This window comes from Phacochoerus africanus, chromosome 4 (genome assembly GCF_016906955.1).
Source record: "Phacochoerus africanus isolate WHEZ1 chromosome 4, ROS_Pafr_v1, whole genome shotgun sequence".
Lineage (NCBI taxonomy): Eukaryota > Metazoa > Chordata > Mammalia > Artiodactyla > Suidae > Phacochoerus > Phacochoerus africanus.
Genome location: NC_062547.1, coordinates 95,601,053 through 95,614,439, shown reverse-complemented (window position 1 = coordinate 95,614,439; position 13,387 = coordinate 95,601,053).

Below are 13,387 nucleotides of genomic sequence, written 5' to 3'. Positions count from 1 at the left end.
GTGTTGGTTCCCAGAAGTCCACCTTCCTGTCTTTAGCAGAATATCAAAGTGAAGGCGGCCTTTCTGAGAGAACTTCCTCCCATGCTGGGCCCTACTGAAAGACCATTATTAACCCTACCAATTCATGTCCAAGGGGCATCAATCATTTGGGTCACACAAAGCCTGACTGTAAATTATGACATTATCTCTGAGTAGGAAGGTGAAAATAATAATAATCATTTAAAAAAAAAAAGAAAAAAAAAAAGCTCTCGGCATGGCCCCGGCTGGCTGAGGACCTTAGCCAGATCTGTCATTTTTGTCCTGAACATGAAAGGCTTGGCTGTTCCCTTGCAGGCCCATACATCACTGGGCCTGTCATGGGTTTCTGTAGGACCAGTTGACACAGTTCAGAACAGCAGCTGCTGGATGGCTTGGGGGAGCCTGACTCAAGAAACAGTTGCTGGGGTACAGGGACCACAAGCATTCTTCCAGAGACTGATGTCCTGTTGTGCTGTCCTGCCACTGCCCTCAGTAAGTCACAACGAGGAGTAAACTGCTGTCACCGAGATGAAAGGCCCCCTTCCTCTGATCTCTCCACTACAAAATTACTTCAGTGCCACACTGTATTTTATGTCAATACCTATTTTATTTTTCAAAATTGAAAAAGATATAAGTACATTGTTCCCTGAATTCCTGATGCTCTGGGTAACCTAGCAACAGAGTATGCCACATAGCACACAACAGAATATTATCATGCACTCCACTCAACTAACAAGCAAGCAGCACAGATTTCCCTTGCAGATGATTTAGGCTAAATTAACAGTTAATAGTTGCTATTAATATTAAAAATAATAATAACCTCCCTTTTTCATTGCTTAGAGCTAGATTTGTAGGGAATAAAGCTTGGTTCTAATTGTACACGTGGGACAGTATTTTTTACCAAGCCTACATCTTCCAAGCGATTTGCATGGGATTTAGGTAGCCAGCAGCATGCTGCAAAGTGATAATCACATGAAACAGGAGAATACATTCAGGACATTTGGAAACCATGCAAAATTTTCAAGTTCAAAATTGACTCATGCTTTCCACCTCTGGGAAGATTCTGTCAATAAGGAGCTTATGTGCCCTGATTGGGTTGTTTAGCCATGCTGACACTGCAACTGCTCCCCCCACCCCCACCCCAGAAGGCTGCCAGGAAACCCTCTGGCAAACAGCTCTAGGACAAGAATGAAGCTGGAACAAGAGTCAGGGTCAGGGAGAAGTTCAAGGAGCTCTGACCTGAAAGAACATGGGCAAGGTCATGGCACAGAGCAAGAGTCTGCTGAAAAATGACAGAGGTTACAAGGAGCAGAAAAAAAGAGTAAAACAGTTGGACAGAACAAAGGAGGAAAAAAGGATGTCTGCCTGAACAAGGAGGTAGAGCCTGAAACAAATGTATAGTCATGAAACAGGAGGTGGGTGGGCTCTTTTTTGATATGAGTCCGGAAGTTTAAGAGTTGGTGGATAGCTGTCTAAAATGGATCTTTGTGTCCCCCTTGCCCTTCATTTTAGATGTGCTTTTGCATTGACCCACATATTTGTGTTTTGTGAAAATCAGCTACACACACACACACACACACACACACACACACACACACATTTTCATTAATGGGGGCCCTTGTGAATAATTCACTGTTCACTCTCTCTTCTTTCCCTTCTTTTAAAAGCAATCAATTTAATTTGGTAGCTTCTTTCCTGAGCCACTGGAACTTTACGAAGCCTTTGCAACTTTCTTAGAACTCCGACCTCAAAAAGAACCCTTGAAAAGTCCTGCTGTTTTGCTCCTTAACTAGTCACCTCAATCTGAAGAACTAAGGGCCTTTCATTTTGAGTACGTCCTGCTGCTTTTTAATAATCTACGAGTGAATTCGGCATTTTCGCCTTCAGGTTACAGCTGTTGCAAATAAGGTTTCCTTCCAATCATGAAGAAAATATTTTAATACTTCCTGGGACTCTGGACAACCTTTTTCTCATATAACCTGTTTCTGTCATGGGAGAAAAAGTGCCCAGTGTCTCATCTGAATTAACTTCATTTGCATTTATCAATAGAAAGCTGATTCTTGAAATATGATTGTTTTATCTTTTCAATTAGAATTAAAAGTTAAGGGCACATTTTGCTTGTCAATAGGCCAAGGCAATTTTACCTATTTGGAAAGCATTTTGATATTTGTAGTCAGGATCAGCCCTTCCTGTGTCTTATTTGTAAGTGTTCACAGTTTGTGCTGATTAAGTAGCAAACCGTTTGGTTTCACTCCTTGCCACTGGGGGAACTGACAGGACACTAAATATCATTGCAATGCAGCAAAGCATGGAGATGCTCTGAGCACAGCAGAGCTGAAAACATGAATACCATGCATATGCTTTTGACTGAATGGCATAAGGGCGATGGGAATCCGGGAATCAGCAATGATATGAAATTGTGCAGTATTTGGAATTGCTCAATTTTAAGGAAAGTATATTAGAAAGCAGAGAACTGGTGTGATGATTTTTCCATGGAAGCATAGTAGAATCAGCTGCTTAAAAGAGATCACATTAATGTATTTGTGCCCAAACACTTGTAAAAGCCAGACCACCCATGGGGAATGTGCTCTCGTCAAAGCTGCGGAGGAGTGACCAGTGCATCCGAGGGTTTCTGTTGCTGAGGTGATGGGATGGGAGGCTGGGAGAGATGGCTGCATCTGAATTTGCAAGAACCCATTCAGGGCAGTGGCACAGAAAAAAATACACCCTTCAGTGTGTTAGAATCTACCTGTTAACTGTTTCAGGAATTTTAGGGAGGGTGTGACTTTAAGCATGGGTTCAAAAAAGTTAACTTTTCTCTCTTCTAAAATGCTTTCTGTTAAGAGGGCATTGCTAAGAGCGAAACAGCAATTCTAGAGCAGATTACAAAGACAATTGACTAAAAGCTTCCTGGTTTTAGAGTATAGTAGCTGGAGTCAGGGATTGGGAAAATCATTGTCAGTGAGGAGACCATGGTCCTGTTTTCATCTGAAAATAGCTGTGAAGAGATGGACATCAGTTTCAAAAAAGAGAGAGTGGCTTTAAAGTAGAATCTGAACTTGAGTATACCACTGCTACCAAAAATATCAAATACTACCAAAAAAATTCTTCAAAGTTATGTCTAGACAGACCCAAAAATGACCCTTAAAGGCTTACTGCAGGATGTTGCAGGTAAGCATATGCTTTCCTTGCCCACAACAGCGCCCCGGCTATTAGCCCAGGATGAGGGTAGCTCTGGCCGCATTGCCATTTTATGCCAAGGATTTGAGAATAACTCTTAAGTATAAGGGTGGGCATGATTCACACTCAGTGAATCTTAATGAATCTTAATGCTTGTCGGGGTTGAGCCCTGCTTCCTTCTTCCCTGCAAATCGCTCTCATTCCAGAAGCAGTGCCCTCACATCTCTCATTTATATTACTGAGTTGGAGATGTCACTTCCGGCCTTCTCAGCTGGGTATCTGCATCTTAAAAGCAGACATGTGGAGCAGGTATCATTTAACCCAAAGGAATAGAATGATGGTGATGTCATTCTAGGCTTCCCAGGGAAGGAGATTTATTCAGATGGAGGACAAGTCCAGCAGCCCTCAAATTATATCATGCTAGCAAATTGCCTAGAGTTTAACCATACTCCATCTTTCGATTGAGTGCCAAAGGCCTTATAACACTTTTAATGCTTCCAAACTTTTATCAGAATATTCAACTTAGTAAAAATCTATTGTATCAGATGTAGAATTTTGCATGTCTACAAAATGCTGCTGCTTTGTTATACTTTAAGTTAGTTGTTAAAAGAAGATAACCTTAAGTTAGAAACCATTGTGGTAAACATCTCTGACACTCTTGATACAGACCATGATAGGCAATATGTTATATCATTTTACTCTGATTAGAATTCAATATAATATGCTTAGAAAAGTGGAGTTCCCATCATCGCTCAGCAGTAACAAGCCTCACTAGTATCCATGAGGATGTGGTTTTAATCTGTGGCCTTGTTCAGTGGGTTAAACAGTCCAGTGTTGCCATGAGCTTTGGTGTAGGTTGCAGATGCACCTCGGATCTGCCCCTAGCCTGGAAACTTGTATATGCTGTGGGTGTGGCCCTAAAAAAAAAAGACAAAATATGCTTAAAAAAGTACTAGAAAGCATTAGAAGTTAATACAATATGCTGAAAATTGCATAAAGTAGTAAAATGTGTAAGCAATGGTCTGGCTTAAAAATGTGATTATGGTATAATTCAGAAAACAACCAACCAACAATCCCAAACCAAAATAAACCAGTCACTTCTGTAATTTCAAATTAGATATTATTAATCATGTTAAAAAATAATGGTCCTAATTTTCTTTTACCTCTTGGTTTCTTCTTTTACTCTCCGCCCAGTTTGCCATCTTTCAGACATATTCTGGCAAAACGGGAATGCCATTACATTGTTTCTGCTCTCCTAGAAGCAGCTCCTGGCTTTGGGGAGTGAGATGGGTGGGCTGCAGGACACCGTGGTTGGCACCACTGCCACCCATCCTCTGCCATGGTTTCTGCGAAGTAGGAATTTATGGTAACCACTGCTTGCAGCTTCCTGGCAGATTGCCTTGTCTTTTAGTGGTCCCACAACAGCTTTCTTTTGCTGGTTTGTGAGTGGTATATCTTAGAATTCAAGTGAGGCAGTCTGCCTGGATTTTACATCATGTGTGAAGATACAGAGCAAATCAAGATGGCAGAGTCTTCCTATAGAAGATGTTCTATTACAGGAGAATTCAGAGCACTGAGAGGGCATGCAAGTTGGAAGGGCTCACTGCACCATTTCTTAGGAGCCCAGGATGCCTGCAAGAAGAGAAGGTTGTTTTCACTTGTTCCTGAATAATTCGATGTACTTCCTCCCAGTCTTTATTTCTTTTCAAGCATTCAGTGGACAGTAAAAAACCTTTTTGGAAAAAGCTTAAAATTTCTATCCCACCAAAATAAAGATTCTGAGATAATTATAGTTTTTTTCAAAACTGAAAGAGAAAAAAGTTGAATAAGGAAATTTGAAATTTTATTTCCCACAGTCTCACCAAAGCCCTCTGCATTGAAGTATTTAATCACCTCATTCCGGTCAGAATAGCCATCATCAAGAAGTTAACAAACAATAAATGCTGGAGAGGATGTGGAAAAAAGGGAACCATCCTATACTGTTGGTGAAATGTAAATCGGTGCAGCCACTGTAGAGAATAGTATGGAGTTTCCTTAAAAAACTATAGATAAAATTAGTATATGATCCAGCAATCCCACTCCTGGGCATACATCTAGAGAAAACTATAATTTGAAAAGATACATGCACCCTATGTCTACTGAAGCACTATTTATAATAACCAAGTCATGAAAGCAACCTAATGAATGTCCATCAACAGAGAAATGGGAAAAGAAGACACACACACACACAGTGGAATATTACTTAGTCACAAAAAAGAATGAAATAATGCCATTTGCAGCAGCATGTGTGGGACTAGAGATCATCATACTGAGTGAAGTAAGTTCAAAGACAAATATCATTTGATATCATTTATATGTGGAATCTAAAAAGATACAAATGAACTTATTTACAAAACAGAAGTAGACCCACAGATATAGAAAACAAACTTATAGTTACCAAAGGGGAAATGTGGTGGTGGAGGGATAAATTAGGAGTTTGAGATGGACATATACAAACTACTATATATAAAACGGATAACCAACAAGCACTTCTGCATAGCACAGGGAACTATACTCAATATTTCATAATAACTTATAAGGGGGACAAATCTGAAAAATAATATATATATAAAATATACATATAACTAAATCACTGTGCTGCATATCTGAAACTAACATGTCATTTGTAAAATAACTATACTTTAAAAACTAAGTAAATACAATGTATGTAGAAGACAACTGAACAGGCGTTTTTGTTTCAAAAAAATAGAATGCCCATTTCTGAATTTAAACATGAACTGTCATAATTTTCATGTGTTTTTGAGTTGTAACGATCAAAAAACCAACTATGGAGGAAATGGCTGGTACCAAGAAGTTTACACTTAAGTATTTCTATTTTCTTTCATTTAAGAGCATGAAGCAACCCACAAACACTGGCACAAGCTATAGAGCTGACCTCTAAGTTGTAGGGGTTAGCTTTGGCCTCATTCTCTTGCCCTGAGCAGCTGGGAAATGGTGTCTAGAGTGTGTATGTGTCTGTGTCTGTGTTTGTATGTTTGTTTATGTAGCTTTCTATTAAGAGATGCTTGTTAATATGTTTAAGTTTATGAATTTTTCTATTAATTTACAATATCATAATGTATACTTATCTAATTTATAATCCTTGGAAATCTGTTTATTTTCCCAGGAATTGCAGATATAAGTATAGCTTTATTTCAAGGCGGATTTACTTAAAATAATGGCAACAACAAAATAGAAAAAAAAAAAGAGAAGCAAACAAAGCAATAACAAACAAGAAGACCAGTCCACCCCAAAACATATACTCACATACATGCAAAACAAACGTTTACTTGTTAAGTCCATTAGTTCTAGTCAGAAATTGTAGACAACTGAGATATCAGAGGAATCTTCTGTACTTACTGGTCATCTCCCTGAAGGGTCAACTGCTTGGCAGTAGGACAATGCTAGACGCATGCTAACAGGGTTAATTGCAGCCACACGTAGGTTTTCTTTTTGGATGACAGGGCACTGCCTTAAAATTGATCTGTGCACTGTTGAGGGACTAATTCCAGGCTTCCTTTCAGCCCTATCCTCACCCCATGACAGACTGCTGCTACCTACAAGCTCTTGGACACACTTGCATGGGTTTGCTGGAAGTGTGGGAACAGGCATAGCACTGGGTCAGAGGGCAGGGAGCCAACGTCGCTACATGCATGTCTCCCCTTTTGTGCTGGTCCTGGCTGTGTCCTGCTTTATGCAGATTCCACCTCTGCGAGATCCAGATTGTGCCATATGGGATTCCCGTGTATTACTAGCGAGGACACACGCCTGTGGGAACTATTCTAATGAAGGACCAACCCAGGCACTGCTGCTGGAACAGTTGCTTTTCCCAGGAGAATTTTTGTAAGGGGGGCTTAGGGGTGATGTCTGGGGGCAAAGACATACTCAATGTCTGGGAAAAGAGTTGTGTGTCTGGTTCTTTACAGAGTGAGTGTATGGAAATGGAGAGTTTTTGGAAAGAATTTTCTGAAGGAAAGTAATTTACTTTTTCTCTGTATTTTTTGCCTCTCTTTTTCTCCCCTCCTTTCTGCCCTTTATTCTTTTATTGCTGTTATTTTGTGTGTGTGTGTGCATGGTCTGGTGTATTTGTCTTTATCACTTTTGATGTTTGCTTTCCTTCCATCTAATTATGCTTAGTTTTAAAATGTCATGCTTGTATTTTTCTCTCCGATAGATTCTGTTGCTTATTTGTTACTTCAAGTCACATTTCCTCTGCTGATTCTGCATTCCTTATCAGTCCTCATATATTTTGAAACTATTTCTCTTCCTCCCTTCTTCCTATGTGCTATAACTTTGTGTAATTCTATTCCTCAGCATCAGTGCTCCTCTTTCTTCCTTTTTTCAAACCATCTATCATATTTGGTTTCATTTCATTATTTTTAATAGAATCATTCATTTTATAGTAACTAAGAATGTAAACAGCATTCTTTTTGTCTTTTTTCTCTTTTTTCTACTCAGTTTTCTTTCCATCCCTACCTGATTTTCAAAGCATTTCATCTTTTTGTTCATCTTTCTAAACTTAAAAATAATTCTTTCTTTCTATTTCATGAATACATCCACCTCTAATTCCCAATTTCGCTATACTCCCTTCTCTTTTTATCAATATATTTCTCTCCTCTTTCTGGTTTAAGTGAAGAATTCTGTTGATTGTCAATTTTATTTTGCTTTGTTTCAATAGTTATTGTTCTCTGTATAAAGTGACTACTTTTCAGAACATGACATTCACTCTTGCATTATTGAAGGAGAACATCACTCTGAGTCAGATGATCTGGGTGGAGACATACTCAGTCTCTAGTTCTAGGCTCACTTATGTCACTCCTTCACTCACTTGTTCATTGCTTACTTAATTTATTAAAGATATTTCAGGGTCTGCTCTGGGCCACCATGGTCCTAGGAGAATACCTATGCACTTGTGTCTGTGATTAGCATGACTGCAGAATTTTCCATCTGCAATAACTCTCTTCTAGATGGGTTAATTCATTTTGGTGTGGCATTTGGGCTTTCTTCAACAAGATGAACAATTATATACCATGCCGATTTTATTTTCTCCCCTCCACTTTTTTTAGTGTTATATACCCTTTTTTTTAAATTAAAGTATAATCGATTTACAGTTGTTTGCAATGCCTGTTCTCTTGATGACAACTTTTAAGTTGTCAATAGAAAAAAAAAATGAGAGTTGAGACCTGCAAAGATTTCTCTGGCATATATTTTACAACATCAGTTGAATTGCTCAGTGGTTATTTCCAAATAATCTTGGTCTTTCATAAAGGCATATCCTTAGAGTTAGTCTCAATTGTATTTATATCTGGAGGTGAATTAATAACTAGGGCTTTTCTTACCTGTGAATGGTATAGATGGTGCTGAGGAAACTCTTGGCTTTCCCAGATACCTTTGCTGCTTATCTCTAATATTCTATGGTTAAACATTCATTCCTCTAGCTTAAAAATAGTTTCAGGAGTTCCCGTGGTGGCGCAGTGGTTAACGAATCCGACTAGGAACCATGAGGTTGCGGGTTCGATCCCTGCCCTTGCTCAGTGGGTTAACGATCGGGCGTTGCCGTGAGCTGTGGTGTAGGTCGAAGACGCGGTTCAGATCCCGCGTTGCTGTGGCTGTGGTGTAGGCCAGTGACTATAGCTCCGATTAGACCCCTAGCCTGGGAACCTCCATATGCCGCGGGAGCGGCCCAAGAAATGGCAAAAAGACAAAAAAAAAAAAAAAGAATAGTTTCATGTTAAAATATAATTATTCTTGGGAGGGTAATATATATTCAGTGTTATTAATGCCTCATAAGATCTTTTCCTTTTCTAAAGGACACATTTTGGTAGCCAGAGAAATGTAGCTTTAGGGGGAAAAAATCAGAAACTGCAGGGAAGTTTAGTAGTACTAAAGATATGAGAAATTAGTGTATTGCTTATTATTAGCCCTACTATGAAAGTTACTATTTGCTATAGAATAAAATAATCATCTTTCATTGTCACAGTGTTTTAAGATCCTGGCTTACACGTGCTGAATGAATGAGAATAACTTATAATAGGACCTCCTTTCATTTTCAAAAATATTCTAATTTGATGAAATATATGGTTATCCTACTTCTAGATAACATGGTAGGGCAGAGGAGATAAAGGGGAAAAATTTAAGAGCAACATATTTATTGCTCTTTAGAAAGTTTTTAAATTTATTTACTTATTTAAAATTTTATTTTTATTTATTGCTTTATTGATTGTATATTTTTTTCTATATTCTCCATTTCTTTTGCTTGGTCTCTTTGACGATGCTCATCATTGCTATTTCTTGGTATAATTTATTCCACTTTGTTGACTTTTTCCTATTCTGACCTAAGCACATATATATTCCTCTAGTTCTCTGATTTGATGCTCTGTGAAGGGCTGATGCATGGCCTTCTGATATATACATTTATATGCATCAGAATCAGCTTGAGTGAAGCCTTTATTCTGGAAATTCTCATGTTATAGAATCAAAGGAAGGAAATTAGTGTTAACTTTTGTATCTGCCATTTACAGGCTGTATGACTTTGGATAAATCATTTAAACTCCCTGAACCTCAGTTTCCTCTTCAATAAAGTGGGAAAGAACTAATTACCTCTCAGGGATGTTGTGAGAATTAAATGTGATCATGTACATGAAGGGCCTGGAACAGAGTAGCTGAGTGAAAATATATGACCCTGTATTCTTACCTGGTTTCAGTTGATATGGGTTACTATTTAAAAGACCTTGATCTCTGAAGAGTGATATTATTATACTTTAAGTTTAACAGTGCAAATAGCCAGGCTTTTTAGAGGATCACCTTCCTGGGACCAATGTCCTTCTGATTCTCTTTTTCCGGAACAATGTCCATTATTCCAGACATCACTTTAGGATATTCAGGAGACATGCAAACATTCTTTCAAATTCCTTCAGGAAGCTATGTTACCAAAAGTCAATTTCTGGCCAAAAGCACATATTTCACCAAATTTTCAGGGAAACGTTTATGAAACCAAACTGGCAATATTTCCATTATGTTTGAAAAAGAAGGAAGGAAGGAAAGAAAGAAAGAGAAAGGAAAGAAGGAAGAAAGAAAAAAAAAGCAGGCATTCCCTTCGTGGCTCAGTGGTTAACGAACCTGACTAGGATCCATGAGGATGCCAGTTTGATCCCTGGCCTTGCTCATTGGGTCAAGGACCCAGCATTGCCTTGAGCTGTGGTGTAGCTGGCAGATATGGCTCAGATCTGGCATTGCTGTGGGTGTGGTGTAGTCTGACAGCTATAGCTCCTCCATTTCAACCCCTAGCTCCTATTCCCTAGCCTGGGAACTTCTATATACCACGGGTGCTGCCCTAAAAGCAAAAAAAGAGAAAGAAACAGACATGAGTCTCAAAGAACCTTCCTGGGTCATTGTGAGTGCCCTGTGAAGCTCTCATAGCCTCTTCAGGTTTGCAGTGCTTATGGTAGATTTTCAAACCAACAATAATCCCTTTGTTATCTCTGCTGTTACCCTGACTGCACATCACTCCAATCATTGTCCATCAAGGATTTTGGAAAAAAAGAAAACCAGATGGGACTTACCCTATAGCATAGCTACTAGGCATTGTCTCTGCAATGGTTCTGGTTCGATCCCTGGCCTTGGAACTTTCAGGTGTGGGGAAAAAAAGAAAACCAGATGTTTTTCTGACTCCCCCCACCAAAAAAAAACCCAACTAGGATCTAATATGGAGAATTTTAAAATTTCATTTGGACTCAAAACTCAAGTCAATATGACTATATGATTTAGTTTCAATTTAGATTTTAAAAAATAGAGAAGTAAAAAAATAATTCCCACTCTAGTTCACATTTGCATTCTTTTATCATTTATTCAAACATATAGTTGAAGGCATTATTATAATAAGATATTTTTGAAAAAGTTAGGTTTAGACTAGTTCCAGAGTCAAGCTATGAGTTTATAAGAATACCATGATTCAACATAGGTTGGGTTACCTTTGAAGAGGATTTGGGAAGGGCCCCATCCTGTTTCTTGGCAGAGAAAAATAACTAATAGTGTAGGAATAGGATTGCTTCTTCCTCCTCTCAGCTACCTTGCTGCAATACCTTTAAAGTTAGTCTGCATGCAACAGGACATTTCTTTAGCTGGTCTGGTGATGGTTTTCGGGCTAGATAGATCCTATAGTTTCAATTTAGTTGAAAGCCAGAGTAAAGTCAGTTTTTATCCCAGGAGCTTGCATGAAGGGGTACAGAGGGTTAAGAGACTCCTTATATATGTCAGGCTGAACCAGTATCCTAAACTTGCACCATGAAGATGACATTTGTGTTCATCCTTTCAAAAGAGGATTCTAAGCTCTGATTTTCCATTGTCAGAGGTGATAAGCTAGTGTAGAGACTCAACTCAGAGAGCCACTAATCCCCATAAAAGGCCAGCAAATGAAGAAGAGAGGTTAAGGTCACTGGACTAGAAGCTATGCTGTACTTCACTGATAGTAGAGATGTTGGCTAAAGAAAGTTCTTTTATTTTCAGAACTACATTACAAGGGGAGAAAGCATGAACTTGCTTACCACTACAAAAAATAACCTTGTTTGAAGCACAACTAAGCCAATTAAAGTTATGGCTTTATTTTTTTGAAGGAGTCCCCAAAGAATGAAGCATACTTTGTATAAAAGAAATAGTGTCCTTATATGCCCAAGTTTTCCATGGTCATTTTCTTTTTTCATTTAGGTTTTGTTGAGCTGCCACATGTGCCAGCACATTCCATGTGTTTATGCGTAAGAGGTATTTCTCTATTCAATAGGTCAGCTTTATTCACTGATTCTGTGATAACTGATGTCTTAGTATGTCTGCTTCTGCATTTTCCCATATAGGAAGACCGAAATCATTTGACCAAGGTGAAACCTTTAAAACACTTCTATTCTCTAAATAGAAATGAAACTCTTCTGCTATTTCCATGTATTGTTTCCTACTTCTAATATCTAAGGCACATGACAACCTTCCTGAATAGTGGCTTTTGTCAATGACATGTTTGTAGGGGCCTGAGGAGCCACTGAGATGCCACTATTCTAGAAACACGTTAGATAAAAAAGTGTGACTTGTAGTTCAACAGTGTTTGTTCTCTAAATTGCATTAGAGGACAAGGTAGATCATGGTAGGGTTCAGAATGTACATAAGAGATAATTTTAAAATGTTTAATTAGCAAGGCCTTGGCTGAACACTTGGAGATTTTAAAAAATGCTCAAATGTTGTTTTCATTATTTAACGACATTAGAGAATGAGGGGAGCCATTACATACCCTGTTATTATCATAATGGCAATGTGGATTACTGAATCTTTTTTGCCTGCTGCACTGTGCCTTATTGCAAATATTCTATATTGCTTTTGATAGTGATTTTTGATGTACCCACTTCTGACTAGTAAGTAAGTAAGTTATTGGATTTAAGTCACACTGATATCTTCAAATCTGCAATAAAAATGCAGTATGAGTCAAGTTGTATATCAGGGATATTAGTTTTCCATTGTTGCATAAAAAATGACTACAAACTTAGCTTAAGACAACATCCAGTTTTTGGCTCATGGTTTTGTAGGTCAAAAGTCAGTCTGGCACAGCTAGAATGGGTTTTCTACTCAGGGTCTCACAAGACTGAAAGCAAGGTGTTCGTAACCTGTGCTCTTCTAAGATCACTTGGTTGTGGACAAATTTAGTTCCATGTGGTCAGAGGACTGAATATTCCATTTTCTTGCTGGCTATAAGCTAGGGGATCTTTCAGTTTTTTGGTTCACCCACATTCCTTGCCCTGTGATTCCTTCTGTCTATAAATCAGCATTGGAGAAAGTTCCTAATGTCAAATCTCTTAGATTTTGAATCTCTCGTCTCTCTCTCTCCCTTTTTTTTTTTTTTTTTTAATAGGAAAAAACTTGTCCCTTTTTAAGGGCTCACCTGATTAGGTTAGGTCTACTCAGAATAATCAACTAATTAGGAACTTTATTAAAATTGCAAAAGCCCTTCAGAGCAGTACATAGCTACAGTATTGTTTGATTGTCTTATGGATAGAGGGTGTGTGGACAGCAGGAAGTAGAAATTTGGGTGGTCATCTGAGAATTCTGCCTACCTCACCAAGAATATTGTTCATCCAAATCTGATGGGTTAAATTTAATTTTTTAAATTAGAGTC